The sequence below is a fragment of the Rissa tridactyla genome, chromosome Z (assembly GCF_028500815.1).
Source record: "Rissa tridactyla isolate bRisTri1 chromosome Z, bRisTri1.patW.cur.20221130, whole genome shotgun sequence".
NCBI classification, from domain to species: Eukaryota; Metazoa; Chordata; class Aves; order Charadriiformes; family Laridae; genus Rissa; species Rissa tridactyla.
This window is the reverse complement of record NC_071497.1, coordinates 56,973,481-56,990,548: the sequence shown is the minus strand read 5'-3', so window position 1 is coordinate 56,990,548 and position 17,068 is coordinate 56,973,481.

Sequence of the window (17,068 nt, the reverse complement as noted above, 5' to 3'; positions counted from 1 at the left end):
CAGTTTAATTCCCCTCTGCTGTAACTGGGGAATTGAAACTGTAAATAAGGTGAAAATAAGCAGCTGAAAGGCCAGAGAGCAGCAAATTGCCCTATTACTCTAAGGGGGACAAACACGTGCCCCTCGTGGCAGGGCACCTGGTCAGCAGAGAAGTCTCTGAGCAGAGGAACTCACCTGCACGCGTGGGCAACAGGAGAGTGCAGCATGCTCAGGCCCTTCACGCAAAGCAAGATCAGCCCAGCACTTAGAAAAGATGTTAATCACAGTTCTCCAAGAACAGGAGTGACACCATGGCTGTCCTGATTGCTTCTTCCAAGGAGAAGGGGAGCCTGTATCCCTGCTGTGCTACAAGAGCCATTGAGTGGAGGGTTGAGGAGGGGGGACCCATCGTGGTGTACCCAGATCACTGGTCTCGTCAGCCTTGACCTCCTTAGCTGAATAAGCTCTCCTGAGCTACAGCTCTTTTGCCATTCGCTCATACTACATCAAACTGATGTGACTGTGAAGTCAATGAGGAGACAACATTGCAGCCAGAAAACATAGTGGAGATGGTGAGGCTTCAGGCTTTCTTGTAAGGTTACATTGTTTTCCCATCTTTTCGTTCCTAAGTGTATGGATGCTTAGGCAGTGAATCACTTCTAAAGAAAATTACTATATATAGTGTATTTAAAACAAAAGTATTTGTAAGCTGTGCCTCACTTTAAAAGGGCATTAAAAGAACTGACAACTGAAGAAGGGGTTTTTACCATGTTAAAGCACAGAATTTACTTGTGAGTCCAATGAGTTAAAATATCCATTTTGTTTACCGTCTCTTTATTGGTACCATATGCCAGGTTTTTTTGCGCAATTATATTTTAATTGGAACTCATCACTAAAAATGTCAAGGATTATCCCTGGACTGACACAGTAGCCACTGTAATGATAGTGGTAGACTCACATTGCAAATGACTAATGCAGGTTTACCAACAAAAAAAGGCTCATTAAAAAAAAGGAAATTGTCAAAATACTCATTGTAATTCAAATCCACTAAAGCAACTAAATAACCAATGAATTTGCTTTGAATAAATTGGTTTAAATAAACACTGATGGCGTTGCCAGAAACCAAATCTGACAGCCATTAAAAAAAAATTATTTTCTTTATTGAGTCATTTTATCTATGGGAAGCAAATTGCCTCAACTGAAAAAAAATAATGATGGATCCTAGCAATGTACCACCTTGAGAAACACATAGTCTAAAACAGAAGGTAAAGGCAGCCTTTGCACACAGGATAAGAGTTTTTGCTGTCATGGTTGGAGCCCTCTGAGAAGTATCTTGAGCAGGGAGCAAAGAAGAGATGAAGATCTTGTATTTACATAATGTAAATCTACATAACATACGTACACTTACATCTCGTAACATTAGACACTGCAACTCACATCTAAAGATCATCGTTAATTTTTGATGTGCTGAAGAAGCAAGTGAAGTTTATGCAAAATAAACCAGATAAGACTATTAAGTATATTAAATTTGAGCCCATCCAAAGTTTTCTTAGAGGGTAACACCATTGCATGTTCATACCTGTCATACACCATTGCATGTTCGTAGCCATCAGTATGAGCCCGTACTCATTCCACACAGAAAGCATCCATCTTGATGGTGAAATGGCTATGCCTTAGTCCTACAGAAAACTACTACTTTTTATTACATTAAACTTGTTTTTCTTTATTGCAGATTTTCTCCTCTGTAGCTAATACCATCTATCTAATGGAGGTAGTGGATTCAGAAAAGGACACATTAAAGTTCAACTGTGTCAGAATCCACAGCAACATCTGTGAACTTGCTCTGTCACCCAGTGAAGTCCTGATGGTACAAATTGTTTTTTGTCACTTCAGTCCCAGTTAAATTTTCTTAGATCAGTAAAATCTTTTAGTTACCTCTCAATGGAATGTATAGTTACCTGCTGTATGAGGGCACAGTGAGCCTTTAAATTAAGCCTTCAGTTTATGAACTGTCGAAGACAGAAACATTTTTCCAAACATTTTTTTGAGAAAAAAAAGTTGTCTCTTCTTTTTCTCTGTCCCCCCACCCCTCATAGGCTGTTGGAGTAACACAGTCTCCAACGGTTCCATTCCAGCCTTTCTAGCCTGATTCTGGTTGTATTATACCATTGGGTTTGTTGTCCAAAGGAGTGTTACTACCACGCATGCTGGAAAAGACACACCTGCTCATATAAATCCTTATCTCCTTTGTCCTAAAGAAGACCGTCTTTCTGGGTGAGCCCTGAAAGGAGATGGTGAGTTGCTAAAAATGTCTGAAAAGAGCTCATTCCATGGTGAGAGAGAAACTGCATGAAGAGATTATTTATTTTGTTTGCTGGTCTTTTGGAGGGCTTTTTGAGGAAGGGAATGACTCCCTGGGCAGAGATGAATAATTTATGGAAACTCCAATTATTTCCTTCAGCAGCCAGAGGAAAGCCATTGTAGCAGAGGGAATAGAGAACAAGGAACATGGCAACCTGAGGATACAGCTGGTTTTAGTTTTCCTCATCTTTCACTTCTGTGTACCAGCAGGAGCAGCAATACTCAGTTCTTAGGAGAGAAAACCAAGTAGCAAGATTATAAGACAAATTAATTTTGTTGCATTTCTGTGGCAAGACAGAAAAAATATTTTGGACCCCAGTACCTTGGAAACAGTGTCACGCAGTTTAACTGGACAAGACCACCTTTGAAATAAAGAGAAACCAAGAGAGTAGCTAGAATACGATGACATCAGTTAGAAGAAACTAACAGAACTAGAAGGGTTTGCCTCTTGGTGCCTCAGACATACAGACTAGAATAAACCTGAGTTTGAACATTCACTTCTCAGATGCAAACAGATACGCAGATGCTTTTTCAAGATGTTTTTGTAGAAACTAATAAAAAATATCTTGCTAAGTAACCATTTTGGTCTAATTCCTTAATTTTTCCTCAGATCTTCCATTTTGTATCTATTCTATTTTCAGTTACTGTGTAACTGAGAACAACATTTTCGGTAGTGAAGGTGACATGACAAAAAAGTAATCACTGAAGTCTATCTGAATAATAATAATAATAAAGTCTATATGAATAATATATTCAAATATCATAGAATTGTGTTTCCTGGTTTAGCTGCAAAAGCAAGACTTGCACCTGCCCCTTCTTAGCTTAGACTGACTCCCTGGCAAGAAGGTGCTCTGCAAGGGTGGTCTGTTTCCCATCGTCCATGGTCCAGCATCTCAGGGCTGGTATCTCTTTCTGTTCAGTATGAGGGTACGGCAGAGCAGATGGGATCTGGAGATCACAGGTCTGGAGGAACAAATCAGGTATTGTGGGCGTGAGTTCTGGGGCCAGGTCCTTTTCATTCATCTTTCCAATCAAAATGCACAGCTTGCATTTAACTGCTCCTCAGGTGAGACCAAGGATGCTGTCTGACACCATCATAAGGGACACAGAGCTTTGTTTTCTACGTAATGCTATTTCCCATTTCCATATCCAGATTTCATAAATAATACTTCCATAGCGTGTTTTACTTGCTACACAGGAGACAAGGCAATATATTTCTCCTCCCCTTCATAATACCCTAACACTATGAGAACACAGTGCTAAGATTTCCAAAGCTCTTAACAGCATCTAGAGAGCCTTACAATAAATCAGTTCCTCTTCTTGCAGCTCCAGCAACTCACCCTGCCCTGCGATGTGAAAAGATGTGTAAAGACTGTTCCATTCACTTTTTTAAATATAAGCTGACAGGTGGAGAGAATGCTGGCTGTGGAATAAATATGTAAAAATGTATGCATTCTGCTTACCTCCTCAAAGAAAGAGAGTTTTATTCTCCAGTATTCTTACAGAGACAAAACTGCTGGTGGTAAAAAGGATTCATTTAACTAAAATGTAGACCAATTATATGTAATACAAACATAAGTGCAGAACTGTTTCAGAAGAATGCAGTCACTTTGTGTAACGGCTTGTGGTGAAACCAAGTAACTGTTTAAGGTCAGAAACTAAAATTATTGGATGAAAATTAATTGCAGGAGAGTTCTAGGTTCCTCCAATGCACTGGAAGGAACTGAGACTGGTGAGTGGAATAAATTCTCCAACTCTCATAAAATTTAATCAGGGAGAAGACTTAATAGCAGCAATGCAGGTTAGCTAATGTAGTCAGATACCAATAGTTAACTGACACTTTTCACTAGGTATTTCATACACTGGGGTTCAGGTCACAAGGTGTGAATATCACATACATCAGCAAATATTGTTGAATGTGAAGAGAACGGAGGGACGACATTTGCCCAGGAACCTCAGTCTTCATGCCTGAACAGAATTTCAAGTCAAATTGAGTTTGATGTGCATCAAATTATAGTAAACGAAATGTGCCTAATTTCCATTCAGAGAGTATAAGAGATTTCAGTATCAAGAGCTGGCATGACATCCGTTCCATTCCCTTGTATCTACTGATGACTGACACTGCTAGAAACAGCACTATACGTAGGACGCTAATTGAGAGTGAAGTAAGAAGCAAAGAAGGAAATTTCCCACAGTCCACCTAGAAACCTTAGAAGAGAATGCCGCGATAAAGTGGAACTACTGTTTGTCCTACAGTAAGACCTTCTGATATTAATAATGATTTCTTTTGTAGGCCCCAGCAATTTAAGATTGAACAACAGATAAGTGCAATGTTGAAACTCACTTTTCTTGTTTGGGAGAGCCAGCCTTTTATTAATCACTTCTGTGGTATGCACATACCGCTGTAATTTTTATCCTACTCTTGTTTTATGTGTACTCACTTCAACACTGATTTTCAATGTTGAATTATACTTCATACTCTGTAATGGATACCTACATGTATGCAGTTATCCTTCATCACTGTAGTACCTTATTTTTTCCACACAAGGAACTAATGTAGTTCAGAAAATACTGGTGGAAAGCACATTAAAAAATAGGTCGTTAATCAATCAAACGTTGAACAATTCACCCCAAACCTGCAATACCCTCATGCATGGCTGTTCATGGAGAGAACTGTTTCCTCTTTCCATGTAATGGGCTTCCCATGGCAATACTCTACATGCAACAGCAACAGCTTCATGGATGTGCCTCCCCCAAACCCTTCTCTAAATTCCATGTCATCTTTGGGAACAGGCATGCTGACTGATGGAGGTAGCCCCATATCTTTAGAATTCTGCCTGCTGACAGCAGGAAAAAGTTCTTATGCTCCTTTCACACCGTCTAAAATATGTCCAGTCTGACTGTGCCCATGTAGCATGGGTTTCATTCCAAGCCATAGAAAGGAGAACAAGAGTGGGCTCTCACTTCAGTAAACTGATTTGAGATGACCAGTCACCTTTCCTGTATTTAAATACAATAGGAAAGGAAGATGTGTGCACAATGTAGGTCACTACAATTAGGGATGCTGTATCATCCAGTCTGGTAGACGACAAATTTTAAAATTACAAAATTAAAATTTTTGGTGGTTTAGGGGTGGGGAGAGGTTATCCTCATTATAAATAAATATTTCTTGGGCTTGTCCAATCAATGCTAAAACCCAACTAAAAGGTGTGTTGACTTGTCATGTTTCTACCATGTCTTTAAGAAAATCACCGAGACTCCCTTATTTTCCTTGTTTAGTATGTGTTCACCATGGGAAGATGTGCAATCTAAAAATAATGTGAATAATTTGATGCTACCCTTTTTTTGTTAAATTTTACATGCAATTCATTCTGATAGATTAGAAGTCTAACTTTTTCCTAGGATCATATATTTCACTGTCAGAATTTGTTTTTCTCATGTCTTCTGATTCTGCACAGTTGAATATACTTCCTAAAAGAATATTTCCCTATTTGAGGTCAGATAAAGACTCCTTTAGTCTTTACTGACATTAAATCAAGGTACAGATATAGGGCCAGTCACACTGTATTCTCAGCAGTTTGTGTTTAGACTTACGTTAGAAAAAGGAAGGATGTCTACACACTAGCCAAGCGTCAAACTTTTTTTTGGCCAGACTTCCCTGACTCCATTTGCACAACACGTACACGCTCATATTCCCAGCCCTGCTCATGTAACTGTATACACTTATCTTCACATTTAATTACCTCAATAAGTACAGGGGTATAGTTGATTAGAAACTCAGACCCTGAGTCTTGCCATGATTTTGTGTAAAGCAACACTAACAACTTCTCTCTATTTATCCATTTCACAAATGGGTATAAAACCAGCCATGGTGATCTAGTACTACAGTCTTTACTTAATTCCTTTTGAGTTTTGTATTCTAAGCTGCGATAGTGTATGTTACACAAGCAACATACAACTCTTGCTAATCCCCTATTATACTACTTTGTACTTGTTAAAAGGACCCTAAACAGTAAGAAGTAAAAACAGGTCACATGCTCCACTCTTCTGTGTCTCAGAAGTGATCAAAAATCCACAAATGCACCTAAATTTATTACTAAGCTATGGCTTATTTAGTGTGACATCAGTAAATCTGGTGTATTTTTAATCTAACACTGTAGTATTCTGCACTGCACAATTGCAGAAACATAGTTTCTGTAAAAACCTTGAAATTAGACAAGTGTCTTCTTTCATGATCATTTCAAAAGTACAAGAAACTTTTAGAAACCCGTTATCTCAAAATTCTGTATTTTTTCCAGTCCCAAAGGCTCATAGCTTGACTGTGGTTTAGCATGTTTGCATTACAGCAAATGTTGCAGATTAGATCCCACTATTTTAGTTTCTATTTTCAGATTTCTACAACTATGTTCAAGCTATAACCCTGAGAGGCCATGGTGGAAAATAATTACCAAGACTTCTAGGCAACAGCATGAAACCAAATGCTCAGGCAGTGAACTTGAAAATGTATCTTAGGCACTTCAGCTTTTGAATGCTTCCTGCTGCATTTTTACTTATTATTTCTTACACTACATGAAATTCTACTCTATGATATGCCTATGCACTTCACTAACTTCTGTGAGCCTGACAGTACAAATCCATCAGCATAAGTGATTTAGGTACATTTCCATCCATTTTCTCCACTGCTAAAAACATACTCATCCTCCTGATATGCTGCTTTTTTAGGTATTATTTCATTTATTCTGTAAGGACACTTAAAGATCCCTTTTAAAATCTCTTAATTCAAAGCATAAATTACTAATTTTCTGTGCTCTGTAACTGAAGGGATTTGCATTTCCACAAAAACCTCTGGCACATACACACATATATACACTCAAGAATCCAATCAAAAGTAATCATATCAATGTCTAATGCAAACCTATACCCATTAAAATAAAACAATATTGCATGTCAGTAATAACTGGCAATACGTATGAATGTTTTTGTTGCATTGCATTGCTCACGTGTTCTTTTTTTTCTGGAATTTTCACAGCACTGCATGTTACTGTTACATGGAAATGTTTCCAAGACCTGAAGAAGTACTTGAATTGGTTTGGATTGCAACAGAAAAATAAAAAAAAAATTAATATTATTAATATTAAAAATATTAGTTTTAATATTAATAATACTAAAAAATGTTTAGCTGAATTACAGCCATGATTTTCTGTACTTCACAAGGTAGAGATGCTAGTAAAGAAGGAAAATACAAAAAGAAATGCAGTCTAGCTAGAAAGCATGGGTGAACTGAAGGGCTTTCCTCAAGCTAATGATTTTTCAGAGCATATGCATTTCTGTATTGGCACAAATCAAAACCTGACCTCTCAAGCAGATGCTCATTTAACTTTCATTTCAGTGCCATGAATACATGCATAGGTGGTTCTCAACTCAATGTTATAGTGGTTGGGAGAGGGAAAACTTCTGCATGCCTCTTCAGCCAGCTTTTCTCCTTTGCCAGGTATATTTGTGCTGATTTGGGTTCCTCAGTCCATGGAATATATTTGCCCAGTCAGGACAGTCCTACAGGCCCTGATATTATTGGGAAGGAAATGAAGTAAGAAAAAGGCACACAAACATGATAATGAGGCACTGGGTCTTATTTACTGAGCGCTTGGCATCACATTTTTTCGCTCAGGTCTTACTGGAGCTCCCGAAAACTGTACCGTCAAAGACCACACCACCTCAGGGCTTAATAGAATGAAATTTTACTCTCCTTTCTCTCTGCTTTGGATGAGGTATTTTGGAAGTTCGCCAGCTATTAAAGTTCAATGGTGAATCTTTTAAAAATTACAGGTTAAACTAATGTATTAGTAATATAAACCAAATGGAATGCCCCCCCAGTCACCTCTGTCTTCAATTGCTATATTGTAATCACAGCTCCTAAGATCATTTCTGTTACATGACATAATAAGATTATTAGGTAATTTCTTAGGTTCCTATAATTATTCATCTGAAGACAGAGCAGCTGTTGTAACATAGTTTCACTCTGAGATTAATCTGCTTCTTACTATACACCCTTCATTGTATGGACAACAGAAGATGCTGATAGCTCAAATAACAAGTATAAAATCAGTATATTTCTTTTTGGCTGATATTCATAGTATCATAGAATCATAGAATGGTTTGGAAGGGATGTTAAAGATCATCTAATTCCAACCCCCCTGCCCTGGGCAGGGACACCAACCACTAGACCAGGCTGCTCAAAGCCTCATCCAGCCTGGCCTTGAACACTTCCAGGGATGGGGCATCCACAGCTTCTCTGGGCAACCTGTTCCACTCCCTCACCACCTTCATAGTGAAAATTTTTTCCTGATATCCAATCTAAATCTACCCTCTTCCAGTTTGAAGCCATTACCCCTCATGATATCATTACGTGCCCTCATAAAAAGTCCCTCTCCAGTTTTCATGTAGGCCCCCTTCAGGTACTGGAAGGCCGCTATAAGGTCTCCCCAGAGTCTTCTCTTCCCCAGGCTGAACAACCCCATATCTCACAGCCTGTCCTCATGGGAGCGGTGTTCCACCCCTCTGATCATTTTTTTATAAAATTTTTTTAATAGAATGTGTTGGGTTGGAAGAGATCTTTAAAGGTCATCTGGTACAACCCCCCTGCAGTAAGCAGGGACATCTTTAACTAGATCAGGTTGCTCAGAGCCTCATCAAGCCTGGCCTTGAATGTCTCCAGGGATGGGGCCTCCACCACCTCTCTGGGCAACCTGTTCCAGTGTTTCACCACCCTCATTGTAAAGAACTTCTTCCTAATGTCTTATCTAAACCTACCCTGCTCTAGTTTAAAACCATTGCCCCCGTCCTATCACTACATACCCTTGCAAACAGCCACCTTCATGGCTCTCTTTTGTCCTGCTCCAAGCATGACAGACTCTGGAGTCACCTTTCGTTATTACAAAGTCGCTCTATTCAAGTATCTTTTTTCAAGATTCTGCATGTCAATATATGCAGGTTTTTTCTATATTCTAAAGCAGATCAACAAGCAGGGGACTTTATTAGTTAGAGTCACAGAATCACAGGATGGTTTTGGTAGGAAGATCACGTAGTACAACCTCCCAGCCATGAGCAGGGACATCTTCAACTAGATCAGGATGTGAAACCTGACCCTGGACACTTCTAATGATGGGCATCTACAACTTCTCTGGGCAACCTGTTCCAGTGTTGCACCACCCTCATTGTAAAAAATTTCTTCCTTATGTCCAATCTAAATCTACCTCTTTCAGTTTAAAACCATTGCCCCTTGTCCTGTTGCTACAGGCCTTGGTAAAATGTCTCTCTCCATTTTTCTTATAAGGCTCCTTTATATATTGAAAGACTACAATAAAGTCTCCCACAGCCTTCTCTTCTCCAGGTGGAACAACCCCAACTCTCTCAGCCTGTCTTCATAGAAAAGGTGTTCCAGCCCTCTGATCATTTTTGTGGCCCTCCTCTGGACTCACTCTAACAGGTCGCTGTCCTTATGTTTGGGGCTCCAGAGCTGGACAAAGGACTCCAGGTGGGTTCTCACCAGAGCGGAGTAGTGGGGAAGAATCACCTCCCTTTTGATGCAGCCCAGGATACAGTTGGCTTTCTGGGCTGTGAGTGCACATTGACAGTTCATGTCCAGCTTTTCTTCCACCAGTACTCCTAAGTCCTTCTCGGTGGGGCTGCTCTCAATCCCTTCATCCCTCTACCTGTATTGATACTGGGGGTTGCCCTGACCCAGATGTTGACCTTGCACTCGGCCTTGTTGAACCTCATGGGGTTCACATGGGCTCACTCCTCAAGCCTGTGAAGGTTCCTCTGGATGGCATCCCATCTCTCAAGCAGATCAACTGCATGACTCAGATCCTTGACACCATTTTACTTTACATCACAGAAGGCCTGAATTTCATCACAGACTGAGGTCTGTGGCCATTTTAGAGGGCCAGAATCGAAAAAAGTCACACCAAGAAGGAAGCACAAATGTCCAAGGGGTCAGCTATACGTTTTCTGACTATGCTTGAGCAGGCCTCTGAAATTTACGTGCCTCACATTCCCACAGGGAAATCACATTGGTATGGCTCAATTTGTCTATCTGGGCTGTTGGCTCTTTAAGGCAGGAATACATCTTACTACATGTCTAGAGTTTGAGCAGGGTCACTCTGTGAGGTGGTGAATCTCTAATCCCAGGACTCATGCATGAGAAAATAGAGTTCACGCTGTCTCTCCAAGCACTGGCTGCAGAGCCCCACCAGAAGCAAAGCTGGGGCTTCATCAGCTCACAAATTAAGAAGGTGCTAAGTCAAACACCATAAGGCCCTAATCTGGCAAGCCTGTATGTGCTCCTGTAGTATAAATTTTTAAAAGATTAATGTAGGATGTAGACAGAAGCATGAACTGGGCTTTTTTCCTAAAGCTTATTTCAGTAGTTTACAAACAGTGCTCCTAAAACAGTGTCATGGGAAAAGAAGCACCATACCTCCCCTTCACCCCCTGCACTCCAACACTGCATATAAACACTTAAAACCCTAATCTGAAAAATAAACCCATTATTAAATATAATCACCTTGCTGCTAAGTGAGGGCTAACACTTGACAAATGCAATCATCCAAATGTTGAAACTGCTTTTTCAAACGTACTATCAACATTTTTTTCTGATTTGAAACACTTATTTTCACCAAAAATCACAGTAAAAAATGTCACAGACATCTTGGAAACTGCAGATCAGCATAAAGCAGGAGAAAATCAGAAATTGAAGACTGTGTGAGTTTTGTCCTAACTTAGAGTTCAGGGTCCATCTTTGAAAAGCAGAATGACCCGGAGTACTTTTTTTTTTTTTCCTGGCTCAGAGAAGTTAAGTCAAAACACAATGCTTGCTAATGTCTTGCTCTCACAGTTACATGGAATCTGCCTGTGAAGAATACATGCCATTTTTATTTGTCACTGTGCAAACGGGCGCGAGGTATAAATACTGTTTATAGACAAAGAGACTTCAGCCTTCATTCAGTGTTAGTGTGATGGTATTGCAAAAGAGCATTGTAGTTGTCTCAGAAGTGGGTTTGCAGTGACCTCTGTAGGACAGACCTGAGACAGGATCCATTCATGCTCCAGACTCACTTTTGGAAAGTCATATAATCGTGCTGGACACAGCTACAGCTTCTCCAGCCTAATCACAGTGCAAATCTTCTGCCTATCCATACCAGGATAAGAAACTGCTGACCTTCAGTCCATGATAGCCCAAGTAGCTGACAACTCTACTACGACACTGTGGTAGAGACCTCTCTTCTGGTCCCAGGAGCTTTCAGACACGTAAGTACCAGTTGTGACTACACTAAGATTCCTGAAGAATAATTTCTGTGAAATGATCTGTTTTGCTAAGTTTCAAGGTTTACAGCATGCAGATATCCCCAGGTAACCAGGCTCTGGCTCAGCTGTCACAGGAAGATACAACCACCAACCTCATAACATTCACTTCAGTTTGCCTGTTGGGATTATTTCTTTAGTAACTGTGCTGCAAGACAGGGAGAGTTTGTGCAGGATAAACAATATTTTGATCTCTTGAGTGCCTCTTGAGTGTTTTTAACAGAGCAACAGTGTCTGTTCCTTCACATAAAAATAAATGGGGAGAAGGCAAAGGTGAAAACGTTGAGTTATGACTCCACAGACTTCCAATCCCAGTCCCAGTTTCTAAACCAAAGAGACAAAATCAGTTCCCATGTGCGTTCTTAGGCAAAAGCTCTTTGACTAGTTCAGAATTTGTAGTCCTCACTGATGCCGACAAACTGCGGCAAATGGTTATTTTTCACAACTACCCTATGCAGCAGCACAGCCTCAGGGCTGATCACCTGGGAAACGGCATTGCAGCAAAGCCCAGCCACATCCTTGGCTGTACTGGCAAGGGCACAGACAGCAGATCCAAGGAAGTTATCCTGCCCTGCACTTGTGAGGCAGCTCTGGATTGCTGGATCCAGTTTTGGATCCCAAACACCACAGGGAAGACATGGATACAGTGGAGCAAGTTCAGCAGAGGCCCCCAGCCCTCTGTCAGCCTCAAAAAGGGATGGGAGATTTGGGGAGATCTGTTGCTTCTTCAACTTCATAGAATCATAGAATTGTTTGGGTTGGAAGGCACCTTTAAAGGTTATCTAGTCCAGCCCCCCCTGCAGTAAGCAGGGACATCTTCAACTAGATCAGGTTGCTCAGAGCTCCGTCCAGCCTGATGTTGAATGTTTCCAGGGATGGAGCACATAAAACCTCTCTAGGCAACCTGTTCCAGTGTTTCACCACCCTCATTGTAAAAACTGGCTTCCTTGTATCTAGTCTAAATCTACCCTCTTTCATTTTAAAATCATTACGCCCTGTCCTTTCGCAACAGGCCCTACTAAAAAGTTTGTCCCATCTTTCTTATAAACCCTCTTTAAGTATTGAAAGGCTGCAATAATGTCTCCTCGAGTCTTCTCTTCTCCAGGTGGAACAATGCCAACTCTCTCAGCCAGTACTCACAAGAGCGGTGTTCCATCCCTCTGATCATTTTTGTGGCCCTCCTCCGGTACAGGACCTTGCAGTTGGCCTTGTTGAACCTCATGAGACTCATATGGGTGCACTTCTCGAGCCTCTCGAGGTCCCTCTGGATGGCATCTGGTCCCTCCGGTGCATCAACCCCACTGCTCAGCTTGCTGTCATCTGCAAACTTGCTGAGAGTGCACTCAATCCCACCATCTCTGTCACTGATGAAAATATTAAACAGTACCGGTCCCAATACAGACCCCTGAAGGACACCACTTGTCACTGATCTCCATCTGGACATTGAGCCATTGAGCACTACCCTCTGGATGTGACCATCCACCTAATTCTTCATCCAACAAACAGTCCACCCATCAAATCCATACCTCTCCATTTAGAGAGAAGGAAAGACCTTAGAGAAGTCCAGAAAGATGGCATCTGTAGCTCTTCCCTTGTCCACTGTGGTAGTCACTCCATCATAGAAGGCCATGAGGTTGGTCAGGTAAGGCTTGTCCTTGGTGAAGCCATGCTGGCTGTCTCAAATCACCTCCCTGTCCTCCATGTGCTTTAGCATGGCTTCTAGGAAGATCTGTTCCATGATCTTCCCAGGCACAGAAGTGAGGCTGACAGGTCAGTAGTTTCCAGGGCCCTCCTTTCTAACCTTTTTAAAAATGAGTGCAATGTTTCCTTTTTTTCAGTCACCAGGGACTTCACCAAACTGCCATGACTTTTCAATATCATGGAGAGTGGCTTGGCAACATCAGCCAATTCCCTCAGGACTCTGGGATGCACCTTGTCAGTTGAACATGCAACTTATACATGTTCATTTTTCCTCAGGTGGTCTCAAATGTGATCTTCTCATACAGTGGGAGGGACTTTGCTTCCACAGTCTCTGTCTTGTGGTCCATCCACTCGAGGCGTATGGAAAGCGAGGTTGCCAGTGAAAACTGAGGCAAAAAAGCTGTTGAGTACCTCAGCCTTCTCCTCGTCTGTTGTTACCAGTTTGACAGTCATGTTCATTGGGGTATGCTTTCTTTGACCTTCAGCTTCCTCATGGTAGGATACAGAGAAGGCAGAACCAAACTCTTTTCAGAAGTGTGCATCAATAGATGAAAAGCAAGAGACACAAGCTGGAGCATGTAAAGTTCAGACTAGAAAGAAGCAGAATATTTTTCACCATGAATGTGGTCAAATACTCTGGAACAGAGAGGTTGAGGAGTCTGTCTACCTGTACAAGGCTGTGAGTAACTTTCTATAGTTGACCATGGCAGGTGGATAGAGTGATCTCTAGATGCGCTGACCGGTTTCAGCCACTTGTGGTTCTTTGAAATGGCTTGCCCAGAGAGGTTGTGGAGTCTCCCAACTGGAGATATTCAAAAGCCATCTGGACACAGTCCTGGGCAACCAGTTCTAGGTGGCCCTGCTGGAGCAGGGGCATTGGACCAGACAACCTGCAGAGCTCCCATCCAACCTCAGTAATTCTGTGTGATTCATAGGGCAAATCAGTTATATATCTTGATAACAGAAATGACAAATAAATTTCTTTTTCAAACTTAAGCCTCACATGGTGATAAATTGCCTAATGCTCCTGATGAAAATGTCTCTAGAGTGGTGAAGTACCAGTAGTAACCAGGGTAAAGCTTTTTAACAAATTTCATGTCCTACGTGAGGGAAAAAAAATATGCCAGTGAGCAATCCTTATCAGATAATTTTGCCATTGCTTTCAAGAGGGCTAGTATTTTAGATAAGCATCTCTGAGAGCTTATGTTGTAATTTACTTCTGCTATCAGACCTCGATCAGGTTGTTCAGACATTTAGTACTCTGCGCACAAACTCTAAGACATGGAATGTCTGACTTTTCTAACACCTTTTTCCTTGTGGTCATTGAAAAGGTTTTGTGCAAATGTGTATCTTAATCCTTCTGTAACTAAAAAAAAAAGCATACTGAGACACTTAGCTGGGTCTTTTTCTTGCCAGTGACCTGAAGCAATTTCACTCTAGTTTAATTTTGTTAAAATATGTAGTATATCGCCAGTGTGAAGTTACACACCACACTTTTATGATTTGCAGAACTCCATCACACAGCAATAACCATATCTTTGTAGAGCAAGGACAGCAAAAGCAACAGGGGCTATTTACCATGAATTAATTTACCACAAGATGTCACCAGTGTCAAATATAAGAAAGCATAAAAAAACTTCATAGGCTTATTATTCAGGAACTGTATTTGCCAATGTCCTGGTTCCGGCGGGGATAGGGTTAATTCTTCCTGGTATTCCATGCCATATGAGCCATGCCCACCCTGAGCTGCCGGGGGAGAGGGCAGGACGCCCAGGAAGTCACCACTTGGAACCGGGCTTGGAGCGGGCTGGCACTTGGAACCGGGCTTGGAGCGGGCTGGGGCGTTCCGGTTGCAGTCGGTGAGCGGCGGGGAGTGGCCGTTCCGTAATCGTGTTTGTATATGCCTCTGTCCGTGTGATTGTTGTTGTTTTCTTGTTCCCTTTGCTGTTCTGTTAAACTGCCTTTGTCTCAACCCAAGAGTTTTGCCTTTTTCTTCCGATTCTTCCTGTATTGGGAAGGCCCGAGCTAGCGGCACGTGGCTCTTTGTTGCCGTCTGAGGCCAAACCACGACAGCCAAGCTGATTTACAAAATGCACATCCTGTCAAAATCATCACTGTTGTAAAAATTGGGCCTGCTAAAGCAAGAATTTTTATAATTCATACAAGTGATTGGTAGTACACCAATGCATAATTTTTCTAAAATCTCATCTACCACTGTTACCTGTTTACTATGCCAAAATGATCATAAATGTGGTATTTGTTGTTTATGCCTCTTGCTGGGTATGTGCACATTGCGTCAATGATACTGTTGCTGTGAATAACACTAGAATAACTAGAATAACACTTGAAATGGAAGTTCAGGCACGTGAGAGGTCTTTGTAAGCTAAGAGGAGAAACAGATTTCCACCTGCCTCCAACTTTAAGTAAAAACGTTCTCTTAACTGCATTTTGTGTCTTTGAAAATTTACCTTCACAATGCTGTGAAGTGAAACAAGATTATTTTTTTCCAGTACCTGAAGGGGGCCTTCAAGAAAGCTGGGGAGGGGCTGTTTGCAAGGGCATGTAGCAATAGGATGAGGGGCAAGGGTTTTAAACTAGAGCAGGGTAGGTTTAGATTAGACATTAGTAAGAAGTTCTTTACAATGAGGGTGGTGAGACACTGGAACAGGTTGCCCAGAGAGGTGGTGGAGGCCCCATCCCTGGAGACATTCAAGGCCAGGCTTGATGAGGCTCTGAGCAATCTGATCTAGTTAAAGATGTCCCTGCTTACTGCAGGGGGGTTGGACTAGGTGACATTTAAAGGTCCCTTCCAACCCAACACATTCTATGATTCTATGATTTCTCAGCATGCGAGGTAGCTAGAAAAAGATCAAATCATGGGGCCTTGTAAATTCATTGACTCAGCATTTCTAGATGACTGGTCTGATCTCAACTAGCAAAGCTGTGAGGATACTTGCTGAGTACCACTACTTTGATGGGAGAATGCCAACAAAGATTGTGAGCTCATTTGCTGAGCACCATTACTTTGCTACTTGAAAGTCAAAGGGGTTTAGGATGTTGTGGTGGTGTGTTCTCCCCTTTACCCCTCTCATCAGTGGCCGTTCTTATGAGTTGCACCTGTCCTTTGGGGGATGGCTGGCAACACAGTAAACACACTGTCCAGAGTGGGGACGTGGGAACATGACTGTAAGTCAATTATCGTACTCTATAAATAGAGGAGAGTTCCCCTGCATGGCAGCTGGCTGCATGCCAGGATCTCCCTTTGAGTGAGGACGCTCACTTAAGGTTCTACTCCTTGATGCTGAGAGATTCCTTGCAACAACATTCTCAGTAAGTGACTAACAGCATCCTAAACTTTGAAATCTTAGCTAAGTGATATAAAAGATTAATTGTGCATATATAATACTTTAGATATAAACCATTGACCGAGTCTGAGACTAGGATTGGATCCAGTCGCACCTAGACTCCTCTCTGAGAAGGAGTTCAGAAAGCAAGGGGGTCCTTTCTGAACCTCATGACTCAACAGGAGGGTCTCTCTGACAGCTTGTCTGACCCTGATCCCATGCAGTAAATAATCAAGTGTACCTTTCCATCGAATCTCGTAAAACACTGTCGCATTCACTACTAACTTTGTTAAATAACTGTTTTATGTTAATAAATATTA